The 17,488-nt window shown below is 36.0% G+C and overlaps 1 protein-coding gene across 30 annotated transcripts in view; it reads left to right on the top strand.

Moving 5' to 3' along the window:
* GPHN (gephyrin) overlaps positions 1 to 17,488 on the top strand; it is a 734,546-nt gene that overhangs the window by 324,386 nt on the left and 392,672 nt on the right.

Raw genomic sequence — 17,488 nt, forward strand, 5'->3', positions numbered from 1 at the left:
AATGACATAAGTAGGTAGTAAGCAATAGGATACAGAAGGATGGCAAAAGATGTATGTGTGAAAAAAAAAAAAAAAAGCAGGAGTAGACTGGGCACAGTGGCTTACACCTGTAATCCTAGCCTTTGCGGAGGTGGAGGCGGGTGGATCACGTGAGGTCAGGAGTTCTAGACCAGCCTGGCCAACATGGTGAAACCTGTCCTTACTAAAAGTACAGAAATTAGCTGGGCATGGTGGCGCATGCCTGTGGTCCCTGCGACTCGGGAGGCTGAGACAGGAGAATTGCTTGAACCCAGGAGGCGGAGGTTGCAGTGAGCCGAGATCGCAGCACCGCACTCCAGCCTAAGTGACAGAGTGAGACTCCATTTCAAAAATAAGTAAATAAATAAAATTTAAAAAGCATTAGTGACTATATTAATATCAGACCAAGTAGACTTCGGAACAAGAAAAATTCTGGAGACAGACGACATCCCATACTGTGAAAGGCTCAATCTACCAGGAAAGCAGCGATCTTAAAAGTATGTGTGCTAAAAACTGAAATATACAGAATGTTCCACCTAAAATTAAACAACACACATTTTTTTCAAGGACACATGAAACATTTACCTTGGAAAACCGTATTCTTAGTCATAAACCAAAACAGTACTTAACAATTGAAATTGTGCAGAATATGTCCTCTGACCATAATAGAACCAAACCAGGAAAAAAAAAAAAAAAAACAGAAAAATATCAGGAAAAGCTCTAATATATGCAAGAGGAAATTAAAATATACTCTAGCAAATAATCAAATAAGACGTCTCAAATGAAATTTTAAAAATTTGCACAATCAAATGAAAAATGAAAATATAACATCAAAAAATCTGGAAAGCAGTGAAAGCAGGGCTGAGAGGAAAAATTATATGCAATGCAGACATTAAGAGAAGAGGAAAGTTCTCAAATCAGTAATCTAAGTTTTTTCCTCCAGAAACTAGGAGAAAAGAAGAGCAAAATATATTTAAGTATTGAAATAAATAAAATTGAAAACAGGAAAACAATAATCAGTGAAATAAAATCTGCTTGTTTATAAAGCTCAAAGAAATTGGTAAACCTCTTGCTAAATTGCAAAGATAAAGGAGAAAGGGCCCAATCACCAATGTCATGAATGAAACAAGGAGTATTACTACAGATCTTCTATTCATTAAAAGAATAATTAGGTAATAATGTTAAAAACTTCATGACCGTAAATTGTACAACTTGGCAGAAATGGACCAATTCCTCGAAAATCACAAACTTCTAAAACCAAAATGAAATGGACAATCTACATGGTATAAAAGCCATTAAATAACTTAAATTCATAATGAAAAATTTCCTGAAAAAGAAAGCCTCAGGACTTTCTTTTTGGTTTCGCTGGAGAATTCTACCAAATATTTAAGAAAGAATTATTGTCAATTTTACTCAATCTCCTCCAAAAGATAAAAAATGAGGAAATACTTTTCATAAGTCTAGTATAACATCGGTACCAAAAACAGAGAAAGACAGTGCAAACAAAGAAAATGGAAAACCAATATCTCTTACAAACTAAAATCCTCAATAAAGTATTATCAATTAAATCCAACAATGTATAAAAAGAATTAAGTGCCGTGACCATTTGAGATTTATTTGAAATATACAGAAAACTACTTCAGTAGTAGAAAAACAATAAATCTAATCTACCATGTCAATGAGCTGAAGATGAAAAATCAAAGGATCATATTAATTGATGCAAAAATAGCTTTTGATAAAATTCAAAACCCATTCATAATAAGAACTCTCAGCAAACTAGGACTAGATGGGACCTTAACTTGATTAAGAGCATCTAGAGAAAACCTATAGATAACTGAGATGGTGAAAGAATGTTTTCCTTCAAAAATTGGAAACAAAGCAATAATATCTTCTCTCACTGCTTTTATTCAACATAGTACTAGAAATGCTAGGTAGCACAGTAAGGCAAGAATATGTGCTAAAAGCACATAGATTAGAAAGTAAGAAATAAAACTCCCTGTTTGCAAACCACTCAATTATATGCATAGGAAAATATTACTATAAGAATAAGTAATTTTAGCTGCTTTGTGGCATATAAGATAAACACAAAAAGGAAAATAACTCAGTTGGATTTCTATATACTATAAACAAACATTTGGAAACTGAAATTTAAAATAACACCATTTACAATTGTTCAAAAGAAAAGAAAATATCTAGATACAAACTTACAAGCACACATATGTTATACTTAAGCAAAAACTGCCAAACAATAAATAAATAAAAGGACACTTGAATAAAGACACATTCTGTGTTCACATATTGAAAAATTCAACATAGTAATGATGTCACTTCTCCCCTAATTGAACTGTAAATTTAATGCTATACCTATCAAAATCCCGGCAAGTGTTTTGTGGCTATAAAATTGTATAAATTTATTCTAAAAGTATATGAAAAAACACAAAACCTAGAACAGCTAAGACAATTTTTAGAAAGAATAAAGTGGAAAGAATAACTCTACCCAATGGAAGTTTCATTCTGTATCTACAGTATTCAAGATGGTATAGTATTGGCAGAGAAATAAAAACATAAATCAATGAAACAGAATAGAGAACCTATAGTAGGCTTATACAAATATATTCAATTTGTTTTTAATAAAGATGCAAAAGCAGTTCAGTGGAGAATAGACTTCAACAAATGGTGCTGGAACAATTGGAAATCAACAGACAAGGAAAAAAAAGAAGAATCTCAGTCTACGCCTCATGCTTTTTTACAAAATTATTTTAAAATACATGGTAGACTTTAATATAAAACTGTAAAATTGTCAGAAGAAAAAAAAAGCAAAAATCTTTAGGACCTGGGGCTGGACGAAGAGGCCTTAGACTCAACACAAAAAGCACTGTTCATACAATATAAGTTTCACAAACTGGAGCTCATCAACATATAAAAATTTTGTTCTGTGAAAGAATGAAAACAAAAACTGCAGGCCGGGCGCAGTGGCACACTCCTGTAATCCCAACACTTGTGGAAGGCCAAGGCAGGTGGATTACCTGAGGTCAGGAGTTCGAGACCAGCCTGGCCAACATGGTGAAACTTTTCTCTACTAAAAATACAAAAACTACCCAGTCATGGTGGTGGATGCCTGTAATCCCAGCTACTCTGGAGGCTGAAGCAGGAGAATTGCTTGAACCCAGATGGCAGAGGTTGCAGTGAGCCAAAATGGCATCACTGCACTCCAGCCTGGGCAACAGAATGAGACTCCTTCTCAACACACTGGGAGAAATTATTTGCAAATTGCATATCCAACAAAAGGCTTCTAACTATGATTTATAAAGAACTCTCAAACTTAGCAGTACCAATATATTTAATTAGAATATGGGCAAAATACATGAAGAGATTTCATTGAAGAGGATATACAGATAGCAAATAAGAACATGAAAAGTTCTTCAATATCTTTAGGCATTGGTTTGTTCCAATGACCATTAGCCATTGGTTTGTTCCAATGATATTCTCAAAGGAATTTACCTTATTTGAAAGAGAATGTGGGGGAGCTCAAGCCTGAGGGCACCTTCTAACACACTGGAGATTTTGGTGGTAGGTAAGCAAAACCAGACACTATTAATACTAAAATATCTTTTAGTGGGTGAGTGATTAAACAGACTGTCATTACATCCATACTGTGGAATACTATTGTGTGATCAAAAGGAAAAAGAATGAACTATTGTTGGATCTCAGGGACATGCTAGATGAAAAAGCTCACGCCTGAAATCCCAACAATTTGAGAGGACAAGGTGGGCGGACCACTTGATGTCAGGAGTTTGAGACCAGCCTGGCCAACATGGTGAAACTTTGTCTCTACTAAAAATATAAAAATTAGTTGGGCATGGTGGTGCACCCCAGTAGTCCCAGCTACTCGAGAAGCTGAGGCAGGAGAGTCAGTTGAAACTGGAAGGCGGAAGTTGAGGTTGCAGTGAGCTGGGACTGCACCACTGTGCTCCAGCCTGGGTGACAGAGTAAGACTCTGTCTCAAAAAAAAAAAAAAGTTGTATATTGTATTACTGCATTTATATCTAATGTTTTTGAAATGCCAAAATTCTGCACATGGAAAATAGTGTCAGAGGTTTAGGGAGGAGAAATAGGAAGAAAGGTTGTTATGCATATAAAAGTGTTTTACAAGGGATATGTATGATGGAAGTGTTCTGTGTCTTACTGTGGTGTTGATCACACATATATACATATGTACATAATAAAATTGCATAGAAGTAAATACACACAAATGAATAAATGTAAAATTGGTGTAATCTAAATACAATTGGTGGATTGCATTATACTCTTTCTTGTTTGTGATATTGTACTGCGGTTGTTACATTTGGAGAAAAGATGTTGAAGGGCTTTTCTATCTAGATGAGAATCCATAATTATATCAAAATAAAAAGTTATTTGTTTTTTATAGACAGAGGGTCTCACTGTATTGCCCAGGCTGGTCTCAAACTCCTGCACTCAAACTTCTGCCTTACCTTCCAAAAGGGCTGGGATTACAGGCATGAGCCACCATGTCCAACTTTCTTTTAAAATTATTTTTAGTCATCCTATTTTTGTTTTGTTCTATTAAATGGTACATTTTCTTTATATATTTTTATTTTACCATAAATATTTTCTCTCTTGTTCTATACATTTTTACTTTTAAATTCTCTCTATATTTTTAACATAATTGATATATAAGATACTTTTAAAAATTAGGTTGTCACTGGATCCACTTCTACAAATTGTGCATGAGGAACTCTAGGAACTCATTCTCCAATGAAACAGCATTACTGATGAAAATTATAAAGAAAATCTACTTAAAGCATCTGTATATTGTTTCAAGGGCCAACAGCAAATGAGAAGAAAAAATGTATTAAAGTAAATCCACTAAACATCAGGTAAAACGGAGTCTGTGGCACTTTAACCACAACCTGATCCATTCCTTCTTCATAGTCAGCTTGATGGAAGCTTCATGGGGCCTGTGTGACCTAGAGTATGAGGCTTTCTCTCCCCTAAGCACCCGAGTAAGGGATATGATATGTCACTAAGGTGAACAGGCCTTTGTCATTTCTCATCACTTCAGTTCTGATTTGCAGTGGCTATATTTCTGATGGGTGGAGCCAAGAGGTCAGGACTTCCTTGCTCTACTCAGCACCCCTTCTCCATAGGATGGAAGCTATAGCCCAGATTCAACAGTATTAGAATACTGGAGCCCCAGTCACCCTTAATTCAGTTTTCTCATAGAACAGAACATCCACAACAGGAGAGTTGAGTATAGAAGACCATAGTCTATCATACCTACACAGCACGTTGAACAGTGGCCCAGAGATTTTGTTCAGAAAGAGAGGCAGTTCATAAGAACAGTTTGTTCCAATTATCTTCCCAAAGGAACTGACCTTATTTGAAAGAGAATGTTGGGGAGTTCAAGGCTAAGGACACCCTCTAACACAATGGAGATTTTGGTGGTAGATGAGCAATTCCAAGGAGGTATATAACCAATCTATAAATGAGGCTAAACCAGCTAGTTGACCAGAAAGAGTCTCAGAAAGAGTTGACTGAAAAGAGTCCTCTTGGGGTCAGAACAACCTCAAAATTTGAACTGAAAAACTATCTCTTTTGAGTTAAATTGGATTCGACTATGGGGCAGTTTATGTCCCAGGGCATTGTTTAAAACAATAGTGCAAAAAATCAGCCAAAACGTAGTGGAGTCTAGAAAACCAGTGTGGTAGAAAAACAAAAAAAGGCAGATAGCTTAACAGAGAGATCAAGGAAAGAAAAAGATAAAGAGAGCCCTACTAAAACAGACAGTCATCCCTAAGTAACTGTGTGAGTGCCTAGACTGAGCTCGCTGAGAAATGATATCAGAAGCTTCACAGTGGGTACAAACAGACTTAACTAAGATAGCATCACCAATTCAGTAAACAAATAAACAAGCAAACAACAACAAAAAGCCCTGGTGAGGAGGAGAAGAATCAGCATCCAGAGTTGCTATATTACATAACAGGTCTAGTTTTCAACTAAAATTATGAGACATGCAGAGAATAATAAGTACATGAAATAGTAGTACATGTACAGTGTATCTTCTGCCAACCTCCTAGCTCATCCTGTAGGAGTGCCTTAACTCCTGGGAGTGCAGCCCACTAGGTCTTGGCCTTATTTTACCTTTCCTATTCAAGATGGAGTCATTCTGGTTCAAACCTGTGTGACATATTTCCCCCCTCCCTTTTATAAGACAACCCTTAATCCTAAGGGTTGTAGAGGCACAAACTTCTTCAGGCTGAAGAGCGGCAATGATATTCCTGCCTGACTATTAGGGTCTCTTGTATTCAGGGTAAAAAGGAGTGATGTCAGAAAGCATTAGTATGTCAAGGGCCAACAAAAGGTGATAACTGGAAAATTCACAAGTGTTCAATATAAGAGAACATTAAGTAAGCTTATTCTGCATTCCTACACATAGTGTACAACAGTAATATATTCCACAAGAGTTAAGCTAAATAAGCAAAATTATCCCAAGTAAACTAAATAAGAAGGGTTTCCATGAATTGGACAGTTGTTAGAACCAAGCTGATATTCTGAAGTTAGTGGTTGATTCCAATACATGCCCAGAATTAGGATACTGATTCAGATTTTTACATTACCCATTACTCTTGTTTCTTCTGAGCTACAGCCAGAGATAACTGATTGGTTCACAGGAATAAGCAGCGATACTCTAAATTGCAGGAAAAAAACTCAAAAACAACTAATGAGACTAGAATTTAATAACAGATGTCCCATAGTTCTTGACACATAATTTTTCTCTCTCCAGTCTCCTATTTTTACTAAAGACAAATCATGGTGAAAATGATCTACTTTATTATACTTGGCCTAATTATTTGTGTAAAGTGCAGCAAGAATAATTATTTTTCACATAGGCTTTAAAATTGGCTTTGATGGAACTCTGTTTGATAAAGAATCTCAGACAAGACTTTCTTAAAGCTGAGCCCAGCAATGGGTTTCTACCCTCAGATACCGATGAGTTGGGTAAGTTCCTGTCCTCTTGAGGTCCCAAGATAACTCAGAATTACTGGGCCTGTCAGAAAGTGACGTTCTTTAATTACCACAGGTCAGGAACACTGTACAGGGACTGTGCAAACAAAGTATGAGACCAGTTTTCCCAGGGGGTTTTTATTGGCTCTGTATGTCATTTGATTCCTTAAAAGAAAGCATGCCATTCCAGTCAAAGCTTTGGTAAAAGAACCAGTTTCTCCAACTGTGTCCTAATACAAGTAAAAACTGATTCTTATTGCACTTATGCAAACATCTATATTGCCATAAATGAAGAATATTCACAAATGGTTTCCAGTTTCTGGAGAAATCAGGTAGAGACAAACAGATATGCTCCAAATTTTGTTCACAGCAGTATACTTTACTCAATTGTTAACAGCTGTCAGTAGCTCAAAATAAATGTTTCCTTGACTGAAAAACAAAACAAAGGATCAGCAATGTTTTAAGAAAAGTCAAAAAAGACTACTTCAATCTTCTATTAGTTTAGTCAATTCAGTCAACTCCTGCAGTGCTTGAGATTCACAAACATTTCAGCTCTCAGTGAGTACTGAATGTTTTTTCCTCTGTTCTAATGTCACAATCTCCAAACTTATCAGAAACCTACATTCAAGAGCACCTGTCAGAGTCCTATAGCTGATTACAAGCCACCTTTTGAACAGGATCAAAACAAGACAACAGTTAATCTATGAATGACAAAATATTGACAAATCGTGTTTTTGACTGTGATTGCCCTAAAACACACAATGACATATGATTTTATGTAATAATTATAATTATTAATAACATACACTAAATCATATCAGAATTATGGGAGTTTCTCATTATTTTGAAACACATACCAGTAACATATTTATACAAATACAGCTCAAAGAAAGTTAACACCATTTCACATTTGACAGTGCATCCTGTATGATTTTTATACCAAATAAACCACATTTCATCTTTGCATTGATGTGCTATTAATGTTAAACCCACTCCTTTTTGTTTGTTTGTTTGTTTGTTTTTGTTTATGTTTTTTGAGATGTAGTTTCACCCTTTTGCCCAGGCTGGAGTGAAATGATACGATCTCAGCTCACTGTAACCTCTGCCCCCTGGGTTCAAGTGACTCTCCTACAGCAGCCTCCCAAGTAGCTGCAATTACAGGCGCCCACCACCAGGCCTGTCTAATTTTTTGTATTTTGGGGATTTCGCCATGTTGGCCAGGCTGGTCTCAAACTCCTGACCTCAGGTGATCCACCCACCTTGGCCTCCCAAATAAACCCACTTCTTAATAAAACCTATCCAGTTTTAATCAGCTTGACCATAAGGTAAGATTTTTCTAAATCTTTTATAACCCTTTACAGTTTTTGTTAAAGAGCAGATCAGTGTTCTGAGAGAAACCCTGTTGTGCTTTTATTCCAATGTTCAATTTACAGAAAAACTGAATAATACCCCTTTAACTTTATCTAGTATGTTCACACACAGAATCTCTTTTATAATTAATTTTTCACCAACTTTCCACAATTTGTTCAAACCTTCATCTTTATCCTAACTAAAAACAATCCTTTAATATTTAATCTAGCCAAAAAATTCCACATTTCCATGCCTTCTTATAATCTGTTACCAAAAACACATCTTACTTTCCTTACACACTTTGCATGTAAAACTGTTTCTTCAGTAGTCTCAATTACATGTTACAATGTTAACTCTTGGCAATATTTATTTTTAAGCCAATTAATTAGAGCTCTTTTATATGTAAACATCATACACACAACACATACAAATACACACACGGACATAAGATCCAGTAGTTGTAAGGTTTTTCACTTGCCAGTTTCTTAATTCAATTACTGGCTTTAGGGTTGATCCCTTGGAGGAACAGGGCCAGGAAAGCATGCAGTTTCTGTGGCCTGATAACCAGGCTCAGCTGGAAGGCAAAAACAGGTCCCCAGAATTAAGGGTCTCATTTTTATACTGAATCCTGAATCCCCAAAAGAGAAATGCTATGGAACAAGACTGGATGATGATTTTACTGTGCATTTCATTGCAAAGCAATCTGAAGCCAATCAGCGCATTGTGTGATTAGCCCATCCACATGGGAATCTTCTCTCTCAGTGGGGAGTGGGGACATCACCATACCTTCCAAGTGGCCAGGAGCATGCTTCTGTAATCCAAACATGCAGAGAGCTGAGTATCTTTCCATAACTGCCATTAGCTATCCCCAAAGGTATGTTTCCTACCCAGTTATTACACACCAAAGTTCTCTCATAATGTAATTTCTGATATCCCGAAAAATAAAAAACATAAGATAACGCAATTCAAGACAGAACAGAACCTTAGATTTTGAGAGGGATCTGTTTACTTTCACTTCCTGGGGTTTCATGAGGAAAACAGGTTTTTCCCAAAATGGGGTGTGTGGCGCCTCTTCTGTTTTTCCCTCGGCTGTTAAGCTTGAATATTTACTTTTAATTAAGCTTTTAACCATACAGCACTCTTTTTAAAAAGTTTTTTAAAAATATCTTATTACCCAGCTTTAGCCACACCAAACTGCCAATATTTCTGCCTTTTGAACTTTACTAAATGTAACCTCCCAAGTGCTCAGAGAAAGGAAAATTTAAGACGGTTCATGGAGGAGAAGTGAATCAACAAATGGCAAAGGTTACCCAAATATCAGCCAGAAAGTACTCATTACCTAGGCTGAATATTGAACCTGAATCCAGGACCACTATTGGGAAAAGACAAAGCTCTAACTGCTAAGCTACAGCATTGGCCAGTTTCTGTTGCCGTTCCCAGAAAAAGCCTAGAGCAGTAAATCTCGAGTTTGAAATGGCTTTTAACTGCTCAAGATAATTTTTAGAGCTAACTAGGACATGAACCCCAAAATGCCTATTCCCTGGAAGGTAGAGACCAAGAGAAGGTACTGCCACATGATTACAAGGTCAAGCTCCCAAGGACACTTTTCAACATGTGGTCTCTGGGCAAGATGGTTGCCCTGTGTAACAGAAAAGATAGGAAAGGGAAAGGAGAGAAAGGATTTACACTGCCTGTGGCAGGGCAGGGAAGGTCAGGGAACTCAGGAGCTGAGGGAAGCCAGAGAAAGGCCCACCCATTGCAGTGACACTGAAAGAAAAGTTCAGGCAGCCACTTGTCAGTAGCGAAGGGTTTTTTTTCCACCAGACTCATCAGCTCTCAAGTGTCCCCCTTTGTTGAGAAAAAAACCTCCCCATGTCCCATAATTTTGTACATGCCTAATTCTGTCACCAACAGCCATCAGCAAAGATTGTAAGGCAGATTAATCCAAAGAGAATAGTAATTAAAATTCTTTATTGCCAAATACATTTTTAACCAAATGGACTTTACCAAGAGGGGCCTCTAACCCCCTCAATCTTAGGAAGAACTCTAACCTTCCTATGTTGGGCCTCAAACCCAAGTTCGGTTAAGCATCCTTGCCTTTTATCAAGAGGGGCCTTTAACCCACTCTGTCTTAGAACAGACTCTAACTCTCCCAAGTTGGGCCTCAAACCCAATCCCATCCTTTACCCAGGTACTCCACCACTTACTGAAAGTCAGTCAATCAGTGCTGCAGTCTGTTTCCTTTGGGTTGGGGGTTTCCTCAGTATTGTCCCTTTGGGAGTTATCAGGGAGATGCTACCTGAACAGGGTCCCTATCCAGCCCCCAAGAGAGGGTTCTTGAATCTCACACAAGAAAGAATTCGAGACAAATCCATAAATTGAGAGCAAGTTTATTAGAGAAGTAAATAAACAAAAGAATGGCTACCCCATGGGCAGAGCAGCAGCATGAGCTGCTGGTTGGCCACTTTTATTGTTATTTGCTGATTATGTGCTAAACAAGGGGAACATTATTCATGAGTTTTCCAAAAAAGGGGAGGCAATTCCTGGAACTGAGAGTTCCTCATTTTTTTAGACCATATAGGGTAATTTCTGACATTGCCATGGCATTTGTAAAGTGTCATGGCATTGGTGAGAGGGTCTTTTAGCATGTTAATGCATTACAATTCACGTATAACAAGTAGTGAGGCCAACTAGAGGTCACTGTCATTGCCATGTTGGTTTTACTGGGTTTTGGCTGGCTTCTTTACCATAACCTGTTTTATCAGCAAGGTCTTTATGACCTGTACCTTATGCTGACCCCCTAGCTCATCCTATGAGTAAGTGTATTAGTCCATTCTTGTGCTCTTAATAAAGACATACCAGAGACTGGGTAATGTGTAAAGGAAAGAGGTTTAGTTGACTCACAGTTCCACATGGCTGGGGAGGCCTTACAATCATGGCAGAAGGAGAAGGAAGAGAAAAGTCACATCTTACATGGTGACAGGCAAGAGAGCTTGTGCAGGGGAACTCCCATTTATAAAACCATCATGTCTTGTGAGATTTATTCACTACCATGAGAACAGTATGGGGGAAATTGCCCCTGATTCAATTATCTCCACCAGGCCCTGCCCATGACACTTGGGAATTATTATAATTCAAGGTGAGATTTGAGTAGAGACATAGCTAAACTCTATCAGTAAGAATGCCGTAACTCCTGGGAATGCAGCCAAGTACGTCTCAGCCTTGTCTTACCTAGCCCCTGTTTAAGATGGAGTCACATAGGTTCAAACACCTTTGACAGGAGGATCACTTGAGACCAGGAGTTCAAGACCAGGCTGGGTAACAAAATGAGACCCCATCTCTACAAAAAAATAAACAAAATAATATAAATTAGCTGGGCATGTTAGTGCACAACTGTAGTTCTAGCTACTCAAGAGGCTGAGGTGGGAGGATCACTTAAGCCCAGGAAGCAGAAGCTTCAGTGAGCTGTGATCACACCACTGCACAGAAAAAGAAAAAAAAAAAACTGTCAGTCAACCAAGGAATCCTATTTTTAAAAAATGAAGACGAAATAAAGACATTTCCAAATAAATAAGACAGAGTTTGTTGTCAGCAGACTCACCATGCAAAAAATAAAATTAAAAAAATTCTTTAAAAGAAGTTGACCAGAGATAGTGAATCAAATGCATACACACAAAAACAAGGAACACTAGTAAAGCTAATTGTACAATTATAGAAGACAATATAAGTGCATATTTCTTGTCTTTTTTCTCCCAATTAATTTAAAAAACAAGTTAAAAAAGCAATACATGTATATTGGTTGAACCTATAGCATATAGACATGTAATGTATTTGACAGGGACAGCACAAAGAAGATGGGTAGCAGCAAAGCTGAATTTGAGTAAGTACATAACACCAGATGGTATGTCAAATCCACAGGAACAAATAATAAAACTAGAAATGGTAAATAAGATGGTTAATATAATAAGCTATATAAATATATTCTTGTCCTTTCAGTTTCTTTAATAGACATAAATTATATAAAGTAATTGTAGCAATTTTTGTTGGGTTTTGAGTTTGTGCATACTCAAATATATATAAAAGCCATTTTACTTGGGGTGAGATTATATTGTAGTTTTGATTTTCATTTCTCTGATGGTTAATTATGTTGAGCACCTTTTCATATGCCTATTTGCCATTTATATCAAATCTTTTGCCTATTTTTAAATTGAGTAAATTTTTTTTCCTATAGAGTTATTGAGCTCCTTATATATTCTGGTCATTAATCCCTTGTCAGATAGGTAGCTTGCAAATATTTTCTCCATTCTGTGGGTTGTCTCTTCACTCTATTGACCTTTGCTGTGCAAAAGACATTTAATGTGATATACTCCCATTTGTCCATTTTTGCTTTGGTTACCTATGCTTGTGGAGTGTTAAGAAATCTTTGCCCAGATCAGTGTCCTGGAGAGTTTCCCTTATGTTTTCTTGTAGTTTCATAGTTCAAAGTCTTACATTTAATTCTTTAATGCATTTTTATTTGATTTTTGTATATGGTGAGAGATAGGTATCTAGTTTCTGTGGGGGGTGTGTGTGTGTGTGTGTTCAGTTTTCCCAGCACCATTCATTGAAGAGAGACTTCTTCCCAGTGTATGCTCTTGGCATCTTTGTTGAAAATAAGTTCACTGTAAGTATGTGGATTTGTTTCTTTGTTCTCTATTCTGTTCCATTAATCTGTGTGTCTGTTTTTATGCCAGTACCATGATGTTTGGGTTATTATAGCTTTGTAATATAATTTGAAGTCAGGTAATATGATTCCTTCCAGTTTTGGTCTTTTTCCTCGGATAGTTTTGACTATTCTGGGTCTTTCGTGGTTCCATATAAATTTTAGGATAGTTTTTTCCATTTCTGTGTAGAGTAGCATTGGTATTTTGATAGGGATTGTTTTAAATCTGTAGATTGCTTTGGGTACTATGAACATTTTAACAATAGTTACTCTTCTATTCCATGAACATGGAATATGGTTTTTTTTATCTCTTTATTTGATCAGTCTATCATAGTTTTCCTTAATCTTTCATTAAGATCTTTTGCTCTTTGGTTAAATTAATTCCTAGGTATTTACTTTTATGTGTGGCTATTGTAAATGGGATTATTTTTATTTATTTTTCAGATTGTTCACTGTTGGCAAATAAAAATACTACTGATTTTTGTATGTTGATTTTGTATCCTGTAACTTGACTTAATTTATCTTGTGGAGTCTTTAGGTTTTTCCAGATATAATGTCATATCATCTGCAAACGAGGAAAATTTTACTTCTTCCCTTTCAGTTTGGATTTTCTTTATATATTTCTCTTGTCTGATTGTTCTGTCTAGAACATCCATTACTATGTTAAGTAACACTGATGACAGTGGGCATACTGGTCTTCTACCAGATCTTAGAGGAAGGGCTTTCAGTTTTTCCCCATTCATTATGATACTAGCTGTGGGTCTGTCATGCATGGTTTTTATTATGCTCAGTTATATTCATTCTCTTCCCAATTTTTTTATGGCTTTTATCACAAATGGATGTTGAATTTTATCAAACACTTTGTTAGCATCAATTGAAATGATCGTATGGTTTTCCCCATCATCCTGTTGATATGATGTATTACATTGACTGATTTGCATATGTTGAACATTCCTTGAATACCAGGAATAAATCCCACTTGGTCATGGTGAATGATCTTTCTAATGTATTGCTGAATTCATTTTACTAATATTTCATTGAGGAGTTTTGCATCAATATTCATAGGAGATATTGGCCTATAGTTTTCTTTTTTATGTGTGTTTGGTCTTAGTATCAGGGTAATATTAGCCTCATACAATGAATTTGGAAGTATTCCCTCCTCTAGAATTGGTATTAATTCTTCTTAAAATGTTTGGTAGAAAGCAGGGAAGCCATCGGGTCTTGGACTTCTCTTTACTGGGAGATATTTTATTACAGCTTTGATCTCATTACTTGTTATTGCTCTATTCAGGTTTTAGATTTCTTCATGTTTCAACCTTATTAGGTTGTACATATCTAGGAATTTGTCCATTTCTACTAGAATTTCCAATTTATTGGGTATAGTTGCTAATAATAGCCACTAATGATCCTTTGAATTTCTGCAGTATCAATTGTAATGTCATCTTTTTTATTTTTTATTCTATTTATTTGGATCTTCTCTCTTTTTTCTAGTTAATGTGACTAAAGGTTTGTCAATCTTGTTTGATTTTCAAAAAATAAAAACATAAATATTTGTTTCATTGATCTTTGATATTTTTTTCTTTATTGCAATTTCATTTATTTCTCCTCTGCTCTTTATTTCTTTTCTGCTACTACTCTTGTGTGTAGTTTGCCCTTGCTTTTCTAGTTCTTTAAGATGCATTATTAGATTGCTTGTTTGAAGTTTTTCTCCTTTTTTGATGTAGGCCCTTATGGCTATAAACTTCCCTCTCAGTGCTGCTTTTGCTGTATCCCATAGGTTTTGGTATGTATTGTTTCTGTTAACATTTGTTTCAAGAAATTTTTCAGTTTTCTTCTTAATTTCTTCATTGACCCACTGCCATTCAGGAACATATTGTTTAATTTCTATATATTTATATAGTTTCCAAAATTCCTCTTGTTATTGATTTCTAGTTTTATTTCATTGTGGTCAGAGAAGATGCTTGATATTATTTAAGTTTTTTAAAAATGTTTTAAGACATATTTTGTGACCTAACATATGGTCTAATCTAGAGACTGTTCCATGTGCTAAGGAGAGGAATGTGCACTCTGCAGCCATTGTGTGAAATGATTTGTAAATATCTGTTAGATGCATTTGGTCTATACTGCAGACTAAATCTGATATTTCTTTGTTGATTTTGTTTCTGGAATATCTTTCCAATGCTTAAAGTGGGTGTTGAAGTCTCCAACTACTATTGTGTTGGGGCCTCTCTCTCTTTAGCTGCAGTAATATTTGCATTATTTATCTGAGTGCTCCAGTATTGGGTGCATACATATTTAAAATTTTTATATCCTCTTGCTGAATTGACTTGTTTATCATTATATAGTGACCTTCTTTGTCTCTTCTAATAGTTTGGCCTTGAAATCTATTTTATCTGGTATAAGTCTATCAATTCCCGCTCTTTTTTTGTTTTTATTGGCATGAAATATCTTTTTCCATTCCTTTATTTTCAGTCTATGGTGTCTTTGTAGGTGAAGTGTTCTTCTTGTAGGCAACAGATCAATGGGTCTTGTTTTTTCATCCATTCTGCCAGTCTATGTTTTTTAATGGAAGCATTTAGTGTAATTACATTCAATGTTATTTTTGATAAGTAAGGATTTTCTCCTGCCATTTTATTATTTGTTCTCTGGTTGTTTTGTGGTCTTTTCATCCTGTCTTTCTTTAGTGCAGATGATTTTCTCTGGTGATATGACTTATTTTCTTGCTTTTTATTTTCTCTCCATTGTATGTGTTTTCATTTGATATTACCATGAGGCTTGCAAATACTATCTTATAACATATTATTTTAACCTGATAACAGCTTAACACTTTTTGCATAAACAAACAAGCAAGCAAGCCACAAACTAATAAAAGTCTATACTTTAACATTATCCCTCCACTGTTTAGCTTTTTGTTTTTTCTATTTATATCTTATTGTATAGACTATGTCTTCAAAAGTTTTTATAATTATTATTTTTAATTGGTTTATTAGTCTTTCTACTTAAGAATAGTCTGCACGCCACAGTTACAGTGTTGTAATATTCTGTATTTTTCTGTGTACTTACTATTACCAGTGAGTTTTGTACCTTCAGGTGATTACTTACTGCTTTTTTTCCGGTCGAAGTACTTCATTTAGCATATCTTGTACGACAGATCTAGTGTTGATAAAATCCCTCAGCTTTTGTTGGGAAAGTCTTTATTTCTTGTTCATGTTTGAAATATCTACTATTCTAGGGTGAAAGATTTCTTCTTTCAGCTCTATAAATATGTCATGCCACTCTTTCTTGGTCTATAAGGTTTCCCCTAAAGATCTGCTGCCGAAAGTATTGGAGCTATATTGTATGTTATTTGTGTGTGTGTGTGTGTGTGTGTTTTCTCATGCTGCTTTTAGGATCCTTTCTTTATCCTTGACCATTGAGAGTTTCAATACTAAATACCATGAGATATTAAATAATCTTTGGGTTAAATCTGCTTAGTGTTCTATACCATTCTTCTACAATGGATATTGATATCTTTCTCTAGGTTTGGGAAGGTCTCTGTTATTATCCCTTTGAATAAACTTTCTACCCCTATCTCTTTCTGTATCTCCTCTTTTTAAGGCCTGTAACTCTTGGATTTGCCCTTTTGAGACTATTCTCTTGATCGTATAGGCATGTTTCTTATTCTTTTTTCTTTTGTATCCTCTGTGTAGTTTCAAACAGCCTGTATTCAAGCTCACTAATTTTTTCTTCTGCTTAATCAGTTCTGCTGTTAAAGGACTTTGATGTACTCTTCAGTATGCCAATTACATTTTTAAGCTTTAGAATTTCTTGTTGCTTCATTTTAGTTGCTTAATTCTCTTTGTTAAATTTATCTGATAGAAGTCTGAATTTCTTCTCTGTCTTGTCTTGAATTTCATTGAGTTTCTTCAACACAGCTATTTTGTATTCTCTGTCTCAGTGGCCACAAATCTCTGTTTTTCCAGGTTTGGACCCTGGTGCCTTATTTAGTTCATGTGGTGAGGTCATGTTTTCCTGGGTTGTCTTGATACTTGCAGATGTTCATCTGTGTCTGGGCATTAAAGAGTTAGGTATTTACTGTAGTCTTTGCAGTCTGTGCTCATTTGTACTTGTCCTTCTTGGGAAGGCTTTCCAAGTATTGTGAAAGGACATGGGTGTTATAAGCTTTAGGGGGCATCCCAAGCCCAGTAACACTGAGGTTCTTGCAGACTTGTAAAGGTACCACCTTGATAATCTTATACAAGATCCTAAAGAATTCCCTGGATTATCAAGCAGACTATTGTTGTCTTCCCTTCCTTTCTCCCAAACAAAAGGAGTCTCCTCTCTCTCCCTCCCTCCCTCTCCTTGAGCTACCTGAAGCTGGTGGTGGTGTAGCACAAGCACCCTTGAGGCCAC

Source organism: Macaca mulatta, chromosome 7 (genome assembly GCF_049350105.2).
Source record: "Macaca mulatta isolate MMU2019108-1 chromosome 7, T2T-MMU8v2.0, whole genome shotgun sequence".
NCBI lineage: Eukaryota > Metazoa > Chordata > Mammalia > Primates > Cercopithecidae > Macaca > Macaca mulatta.